The sequence below is a fragment of the Lonchura striata genome, chromosome 28 (genome assembly GCF_050655825.1).
Source record: "Lonchura striata isolate lonStrDom1 chromosome 28, ASM5065582v1, whole genome shotgun sequence".
Classification (NCBI taxonomy): domain Eukaryota; kingdom Metazoa; phylum Chordata; class Aves; order Passeriformes; family Estrildidae; genus Lonchura; species Lonchura striata.
Window position 1 is genome coordinate 7,152,179 of NC_140730.1, and position 10,044 is coordinate 7,162,222.

Genomic DNA, 10,044 nt, shown 5'->3' on the forward strand with positions numbered 1-10,044 from the left:
GCTCACATGTGCTGTTGTAGTGCAAGATCCAGTGTTTTTGTTCTGGTCTTGAGCCCCATGGCTGTGTTTGTGTTTCTGGTTTGTTGCACTATACAGGCTGTATAGGATGTAAGGCCCATGATACTCCTTTTTAACAGCAGCTTCATTGACTGTCCATGAACAAATCAGAGTATATTGTACATACTTTTATCATTTGGTGTGTTATTTGTAGTGCACTGAAGGCTGAATATGCTGGCCAAGCAGCAGTGTATACAACTAATGATTATCAACGCTTGGCTCATAGCACATTGACACAATTCTGAAATACAGACATACCAGTAGATCCAAATACTCATCCAAAGCCTACAGAGATTATACTTTTTTCCAAGATGAGTGTGGTCTCAGATATTTTAAGAATGTAGGGCTGTGTCTTCAGGTGAATGAGGACAGGAACCATTTCAGAGGTGCGTCAAACATCATCAACAAGGAATAATTAATCTTTAGGTATTTTAATCTTGCATGTGGTTTCCTAGCTGGGGTGGGACATGAAGAACAGAGCTGCACTAACAGCTTTTCAGTTTAGGTTTTTGCTAGTGGTGCTGGGTAGGGTGGATAGAGGAAAGATAAAAAATAAAAAATGAAGATGACTCAGAAAGCATGAGATGAGGAGACACTGAACAAGAAAGGCAGTGGAGTATACTCTGAAAAGGAGGTCTGAGGGTCTGAAAAATATCCAAAAATCTGAACTGCTGCTGCAAATTGGAAAAACAATTTGTCATTTTCAAGCAGGGATGACATTAGAATTAATAGACTTAATAAATAAAGAAATTTTGGTACTGGTGGTAGGAAAATCTAGGCGTGGCTGACAGGTGAAGGGCTCAGTGGGACGGGGCAGTGCCCAGTGCATGAGCTCCTTTGATTCTGTGAGGAGAGAACTGAACCACACCAACCAGAATAATTCATGCCACTGGCAGTTGGGGCCAGACAACTTGCCCTGGCCTACCTGTCCAGATACATTCTGAGGATCAGGATTCCTGGGTTTAATGGTGTTACAGCATGAACTTCATCCCCAAGTACTCAGTTTATATATCATGAATGCTGTCAGGGTGTTCTGTAACCACTGTGATGGACAGTTCAGCTCTTGTGAGACAAAGACTGTTTTCTGCTACTTAAACATGATAAATCTTCTAGAAAGAAATAACATCAATTTTAGTCTTTTTTGTCTATGTTTAATTTGTTGTATTGCTTCTGGCAGCCTGGAACATTTTCAGAACAAGACAGCTTTGTGTTCTACCAGAAGCTTCCTTTGGCCAGTGGCATAAAAGAACTTTCTTTTCACTGATCCTTTCTATTATCTCTATTTATTATTAACACATAATTATGTGTTCTTCTGTGAAGGTTCCACCTTTTCGAGTTTTGCAGTTAAATATTCAGATTATGTGGAGTAAAGATGGCATTTTGCCATCTGTAGATTAGTGATAGATTATAAATAATGTGTTTTAATTGAATTTTCTTGAATTGGGAACTAGTGTACTGTACACAATAATCTATAATTTCAGGAACTAGCAGAGGACTTAACTTCATATGATACAGGGGCTCAGGCTTGGTTCTGTTTCCCAGAAGCTGTTGGTGAGTCCAGCAGCCATGGGTTACAGGTGCACAGGCTGCTATGATTATTTGGAGCTATCTTCCTTAGGTGAAGGTTGTGTTACGTTTTTCTCATAATATTTTTCTGCATGTCAGCATGCAAGTTCAGCTCCAGATGGCAAACTTCATCCAGGTGTTTGTCTCTGAGAAATTCCGAGATTATATACTAGCTAGACTTTTTTTTTTTTTTTTTGCTTAAGAACTGCTTTCTGCTGACAGACGTGCACTGTATGTTGTGATCTGACTTTGAGTGTTTCATGTAAATATTGGTCAGCTGAAAATATGCGGAGACATGGTTTCAAAGTAAACCAGTTCATCACCAGCTCATGCCCCATCCCTGGAAGTTCAAAGCTAAGCTGGATGTAGTCCTGAGCAATCTGAATCTAGTGGATGGCATCCATGACCATGGCAGGGGCTGGAATGAGATGATCTTAAAGGTCCCTTCCAACCCAAACCATTTTGTGATTCCCGTATTCTATCATCACTGCTAAAAAAATCGGTGGCTTGGGCTGGTAGGAACCCTGCAGTAGCAGACAGCCAACACCTTATAATCAAGTGCTGCTGGAAGATCCCCAGTTCTGAGAATGTGGCACTTGGCATGAGCAGCAGCACCCTTTCAGTCGGTGCACTGAAGCCAGCAAGGTTTCCCAGAGCCCGACCCTGGGGTAGGGTTGGCACAAGAGTCCTGTCTGATGTTTCCAGTACAGTAACTTCTTCCTTGGGCCAGAGGTTTGGAATGGATAGAAATAGCTATTTTCTTCTGAAGCATATGTCTGTAGTCAGGAAATTGCCACAAACCTGCCACTTCTCCACTGTGGATCCAACCCTTGAACACTGTGATGGTGGGAAGCTTGGTGCTGTTTGAGGAGAAGCACAGTCCTTCACATCATTCCCCAGCAAGGAACCAGAAGAGAATTTTATTGTTCTGCTCTGACTGAAGTTGTTCTGATTGATGTTGAACAAAAACTTCAAAATAGTGGTTCAGGTTTAGTTTGACAAAGTAAAACACAACCCACAGTGGCATCATTTAATTTGGTTTGGGTCATAATCTACTTTTTTCATAATCAGTAGTGGAGACTGCAAAAAATGTTTATCAAAGATGTTACAGCAGATCCTAAGTTGGCAACAAGCCTGTGTGGGAAACAGGCTGGCTGCTCTGATGGCCAGTTAGTGCCATGCTGTGCCTTTGCTGGGGTGAGCATGTCACCAGTTTGTCTTCAACTCATACTTTGCCACTTGCCTCCTCCGGCGACCTTTTGACTGTCAAACTCTCTCATAGAGAGTCGCACAGCCAGCACTGGTTGTGGGAGAGCAAGAAGGAATCTCTGTGTCACAGAGCACTCCTGGTGCTGTATGAAAGGCATGAAATGGAGCTGACTGCTGCTCTTACCCTGGGGCCCGGCCCACCTGCAGCCTTCCTCACGGGCTGAACACGAAACCTCGAGCCTAAAGCCGCTGACTGCAGCTATGAGCGCTGGTACTTTCAGCCTAGCAACACAGGAAAGCAAAACCTAAAAAAAATCTGAAGTTTCAGCCCTGCGTATAGATGCTCTGTTCACTGCTGACAGTGTTCTTTAAAGGCTGGAGGAGCTGGGTTCTAATAGCCTGCCAGGAGCCCCATGTGACCCCTGCTAATGTTACTTTACTAAAATTGAATCAGAAATGCTCTGGGTATGGATTGTTTGGAGGCTGGAAGCAAAAATTTCAAGCAGTATAAAGATGATTTACAATCTAAGACCCATTTGAATGCTTCACAGTAGCTACTTTTAGAGAGGAAGATGATTCTTGGAGATAACATGATTAGTCTTAAATGTCTGCTGTCTTTGTGGAAGGACTTTGTAATGGTGTTCAAGTAGTAGTATGTAGGATAGTATATGAAGAGTGCAACCTAAAAGATTGCTCATTTTAGCAATTTTGCAAATTTTAGCAATTTTGCAAAAACTTGCAAATGCATTTGTTTCCCTCTATATATGTACGCATGAAGAATAAACTTTAAGCTAATTTCAGGTACTGAAGGAAAGATTTTCCCTTGATCCAACATGTTACATGTTTTTACTGTTGTAAGATCTTCTATGCAGCTTGTCCCCTTAATAATTTTTTTGGTAAAATTAGAAAAAAGCCCACACTAAAAAACACCCTCTGCCCCCATAAAAAGAATGGCTAAGGAAGTTGGTCAGTGTAGGAGACTGGTATGAAAACTTACTTGGAGTATTTTTCGTGCAAAAAAGATTTCAAACAAACAAGGTATGGAAATGAAGTGCAGATGGGACATAATGGGTGAGTAATTTAGTTCTCTGTAAGGATATATTTAGTGAGGCTGATAAAATCAATGTCCTTCCCCAAGACCCTGGTTCCTATCTTGTATTTCCTTTACCTCATCAGTCAGTCTGTCAATGGCATACACCACGTGGCTCAGTCCCACAGTTGTAGCTGATTGTGGGGCTGTTGATTCCCCATGGGAAGAGGGTCCCTTCCCCTCACTCAGGCTACTACTTAATGACTTGCAAAATTGTGCATATTGAATATCTGCAAGGGTAGATAAAGCAGTAATTCTGTGTATTTTGTCTATGATACAGTATCTTCTATCTGTGGTACAAAATACTTTTTTTCTGTTGTTATTGTTTGCAAGTAGTACGAAGTACCAACTGTGTCACCTTATGGATCCCTTCCTGTGCTGACACTAGGAGAGAGCCATTGCGACAACCAAGGGACAAAGCAAGTTTGTTCCTAAGTAGTAAAAAACATTTTTGGCAAATATTTCTGATTTTCCAAAACCATAGTACAAGCATCAGATTTTCAGTTCAGTCTGGGTGGCCTTTTCCCACCCTGTGTCTGTGTGGATCTTTATGGTTTTGATACCAGACCTCCCTCTGGCTGAATTACAGCCTTCTATCCAATTGCACAGCACGTCATTATATATATATTTTTTTTAATATGTAAATACATTGTAATACATTGGATTTCCAGTGACCAGATGTAGATTAGCTTTCCTTCTGTGATGTAACACAGATGGGAAAAAACCAATTTCAAAATTAACAAGGATGGCAGAATCTTAAGACAAAGAGATGAGAAATATCCCAAGGGTTTTCCAGAGTGATTTTCTATGGAATAAGGAATGCTGTTTCAAGCATACAGAGATACAAGGAAAGAAAGCAAACTTAAAATTGACTGGTCAGCTAGTCAAATTGCAGGTGTTTAGTTTTTTCCTTCTATTTGCTTTTTGAAAACACTGGAATTTCCTTTAGTCTGTTTTAGTTTAAAACTGTAAAAAATTTCTAAAAGTGTCAAATAAAGTTGCCTAATTTTTGAACTGAGTTTTGCTATTTTATATCATCCTTAAGTGTGAAACACTTTTTTTTTGTTTGTTTGTTCTGGGATGTGATAAAATGCGCGTTGGAATTTAAAATTCACTGTGTACAGCTCCCAACATGAGCTGGATTCCATGCAAAATTCTTAAAACTTGCTTAATACCAGAAATGGTGTCTGACATCCCCACACAGTCCACACAAGTAATCTCTTTCCCTGGCTTTTGAAACCCTGACAGAATTCCAGAACAGTTTGGGTTGGAATGTCCTTTTAAAGCCCATCCCACCCCACCCCACCCTTGCCATGGCAGGGACACCTTCCACCATCCCAGGCTGCTCCCAGCCCTGTCCAGCCTGGCCTGGGGCACTGCCAGGGATCCAGGGGCAGCCACAGCTGCTCTGGGCACCCTGTGCCAGGGCCTCACCAGCCATTTAAATTCGAGTGATCAATTGTACTGATAAATTTGGTTTGTTTTGACTACTCTGTTGCATGTTGAAATGCTATTGCTTGGGAAGGGAGGTGTTTACTAACAGTCCCTTTTTCTAAAAAAATGCTGAATATCTACTGAATTACAAAACAAGTAACATGTGTATCCAGGAGTGGTACAAATTGACAACAGGTACAATTCCATCATGTGCTTCTTTTTAGTATGTCCTACATTTCACTTCTAAATATACAATACAGCTGAGAAGAGGGAAATTGAAAAATTTCTGTGATATCTGACTCTAAAAAACAACTAAATCAAACAAACAAAAAGAAAACTACATGCCAAAAAAAAAAAAAATCCAATCAACTACAAAAAAACAGCTGCAGCAAGACAGCCTTTTTATCTGGACTGTCACTGGGAACCAAGAGACAGATGCTTTCATTCAGAAAAGGCAGGTTCAAAACCAGAAAGACTGGGTTCATTTTAAATAGAGGGTAGTAATTATTAAGATACAATCTGGCCACAGAGTTCATCCTGAAGTATTGTAAACCTCAGCTGATATTATCTAAAACAGTGCCTGGTGTTTTAGATTTAGACATACATCTGTGAAATTGTGTGACCTTTATATTCTTGTACTAGGTTATTCCTGTATTATTCCTGTATCTGTTGAATAGACAAGGACAAGGACAGAGCATTTGTTGTTTGGGGTTTTGTGGGTTTGGGTTGGTTTGGGGAGCAGGTTGTTACTTCTTCTTCCTTTCATTTTTTCTTTTTTTTTTTTTTTTTCCAAGGTCGATGTTTGGTTTGGTTTGGTTTGGTTTGGTTTGGTTTGGTTTGGTGTTTTGTTTTTTTTTTTTTTAACCCATATTATCGGTCTTGATACAAAGTAATGGGGAATGGTACCATTCGAACAGGAGCTGTTGACTGAACCGCTGGTCTGCTGAACACTTGTGGTGGAGCCCACAGTTCTCCCCACAGTTCCACAATGCAGATCCATCCCTAGTGAAGATCTTGACATTCTGAGCCTCTCCTGACTGTGCATTTGCTAAAGATCTGTCCTACGTGACCATTTCTGTGTTTGCAGGGACGGTTTGTGTGGACTATTCATAGGCATCTTATCTCTATACACCTTGCTCAGTTTTGCAGCAAAACCCCCTCAGGCATCTCTGGAAGGAGGGGCTGAATTCTCCACATTCTCCACCCAGGATGATGGCACAGGGATTGCTCTATGCACAGGGGCTGCCTGAAGGGCACACTGAAATTCCCACCCAGAGAGCACCTGTGCTCTGAAATACATTTTTGCGAATGTATTCAGTCAATTACCAAATCTCAAATCAGCTCATTGCTTCACTTCTGCAGGCAACGATTAACTGGGGAATTCTTGGACCACCTGGGGACCCTAAGACTTGGCTAAATCTGTCCTATTTTTCTTCTTGTGGCAGCTTTAACGAGGCATATACAGTATTGTGATCTCTGTTTTTTCTAAGTACAATTCCCATATTCACAGTTTCTCATTCTCACCTCCAAGATAGATTTGACTCTCTAGATCACCTCTGCATACTGCTTTCTGTTAGAAGAGTTCCTTGGAAAGAGATGCAGCTTTCAGAAGTGTGCTATATGTCTCCAGTGGCTCCTAGGAGTCACCCTGTTCCCAACAGATGCTCCTGAGCAGGTTATGTTAATAGTCAGGTATGTCTGCATCCTCTGCAATGCACAGCCATCCAGCCCAGCTATTCAGATGTTTCATGTTTTCCTCTGTGTGGGGTAGGGAAAGTTGTCTTTTATGTGGAGGACTACAAGGAAACACTACTTGAGCAGCAAGAGTTGGCCTGCTGCCCCTTCCTAGATCAGATTCACAACATGGGGTTGCACTAAAATAGACAGAGAACATTAAGGACTTCATGAACTCTGTGGCATTGGGATTCCAGAGGAAGAATCTTTCAGTTTTGTTGAATTTGAGGAGGTTTCTTTTGCCCTGTCTGCCCTGTACTCTGTTACATTACTACAGTCTTGTCAGCCACAGTCAGGAGCTCTTTAAAGCTGGCAAAAAATATCCACAACACCTGCTACAGAGTGATGAGGGCAATAGTCCTATTCACAGAATCCCATAAATGTTTGAGTTGGGAGGGACCTTAAAGCCCATCTTCTTCCAGCCCCTGCCATAGGTGGGGACACATTTCACTAAACCAGGGCACTCCAACCCCCCATCCAACCTGGCCTTGAACACTTCCAGGGATCCAGGGGCAGCCACAGCTGCTCTGGGCACCCTGTGCCAAGGCCTGCCCACCCTGCCAGGGAACAATTCCTGCCCAATCTCCCATCCAGCCCTGCCCTCTGGCACTGGGAGCCATTCCCTGTGTCCTGTCCCTCCAGGCCTTGTCCCCAGTCCCTCTCCAGCTCTCCTGGAGCCCCTTCAGGCCCTGCCAGGGGCTCTGAGCTCTCCCTGGAGCTTCTCCTCTCCAGGGGAGCCCCCCCAGCTCTCCCAGCCTGTCTCCATGGCAGAGGGGCTCCAGACCCGGGAGCATCTCCTCTGGATTTGATCCAACAGATCTATGTCCTTCCTAATGCTGAGGATCCCACAGATCGGTGTCGTGCTCCAGTTGAGGCATTTCAAGTGAGGAATTAATTCCAAATGACCTCCAGAAGTCTAAATGAATAGTGTATTTATTCTGTGTCTTTGTACCCCTTGGATGGGGATAGAGAAAGGACACAATTCTGTGGCCATCACAGAGCTGCTCAATGGTCTCCAAACAATTCCATCAAAATTCAAACAACTTTCTGTCACTGTTGAGGCAGGACAGGAATGAAAGAACTCCAGTTTAGAAAGCAAGAGACTAAAACTCTGTATTATTTCAAATACATTGCTCTTTTATAGAGAGCATCGTCCAGACCAATTCCATTGGTCCCAGAGTAAAAACATCTCAACCATTGGTGTGCAATGAATGACGCTCAGTGGCAGAACTTATCAGTAAACAATGTGAACAATAAGAGAGATAAAGAATTATTTGCAGTCATTCCCAACTGTTTCCCAGGCTCCTTCCTGGTTAGAAACCCTCCATTTTCTCTCTGACTGAACTGAGAATATCTATAACTTTCATTACTAAGAAGTTAGTGAGTCACTCAATATTTCTGTGATATTTCCATAGGGGGAAAAAAGAGAGAGGGAAACTCTAGCAGAAGAAACCACATAACCATCACTTTTATTAGAAGTGCAGAATTTAATTTTATGAAAAAAAAATCTCAAATGTCTCTCATAAAGTTATATATGAGTATCAATTTTTTCTATTCCTGTGTTCTCTTATATCTTGATTGGTTTATCACTCTGAAATCAAGATTTTACATTGAATTAAATCAACCAATACTTTTTCCCCCTTCAAGAATGAGGAATGTCTCTACTCAGTGCAGAAAAAGAAAATGAAACAAAGAAATCTGCACTTAAAATGTCTTTTGGGGGGTGGTGCTGTGTGATATATGTCTTGATGTGTCAGGATGGGGTTCTCATGATAAAAAGCTCTTCATTTCTAAACTATTTTTATAAGCTGGTTTCTGTTCCCATTCTAATTCTTAGCTGTTATGCCACAGGGGAAGAACCAGGAGACACAAGCATTTAACCTCACATTCATTTTTTTCCACACCCTCAGTAAAAGGGTCTTCCTGGGAAGCAGAATGAAGTGAATGGTCTTTGAAATCCTTTCAGGTAAAGTTCTACTTACTGTGTTTTTTACATCTAGAAATTTTCTTGACCATGGAAATAATTTCATATCCTATGCACAGCATTCTCCAGGATTCCAACATGAAATGTAGCAAACCAGCTAAATACTATTAAAGACATTTAAATCCTTCTGGTTCACCACAGTGTTTTCCTGATTGTTCTATTAAATTTTGAGTATTATATTGCTTTAGTGAAGTGTTCATTTTATCTGCACACTGTGACTATGTGTGCAACAAACATAAGAGACAAGGGTGGTCCCAAGTGCCCCTGTTGTGTTTGGTCGCCAGAGATCACATCCATAGTGGCTTGACTTCTCACTTAACTTTGATGTGTTTGCTCCCAGCTCCTTCAGCAGAAGTGCAGAAACTGCCCTAATTTCTTACTTATTTAACCACTGATATATTTTGCTGGTTTCTTCTTTTATTGAAGTCTTATTGCAGTCCTCCTCCCCTTGCTACTTTTGGTTGTCTCCATTCACACAAAGATAGGTGCAGATCCTCTTTATCTCATGAACTATTAGAAGGATGTCAATCTCTCACTCAGCTCTTTCACAGGGATGTACAGTCTGTCTGAAAGGACAAAACTGCTTGTCAGTTCAGATTCAGAGACTGCAGCATTTTTCTGGTTATTAGCTTGGTGCTAATGAAGCAATATGCGGAATAAATAAATAGACTCCACGACTGGGGTAGTTATGAAGTGGGTATGTATTGTCAGCGCTCAGCACAAGTGAGATAGCTCTCTAAAAACTTGTGCACTGAGCATCTGTCTGACCCAAACCTTTATTCCCAAAGATGTTCCATATGCAGTACATTGCACAACTTTTCATGTATATTGAACCCCTGGCCCTGCCTGTCCTCACCTCTCATGCTAAATAGGTCCACACCCTTCTGGGCACTTGTGGTTTGCCATGGTGGTCATACAGGTGTCTCTGGTGGCCTCATGAGGCTGAAGATCATGGTCTTTCTCATGGTTG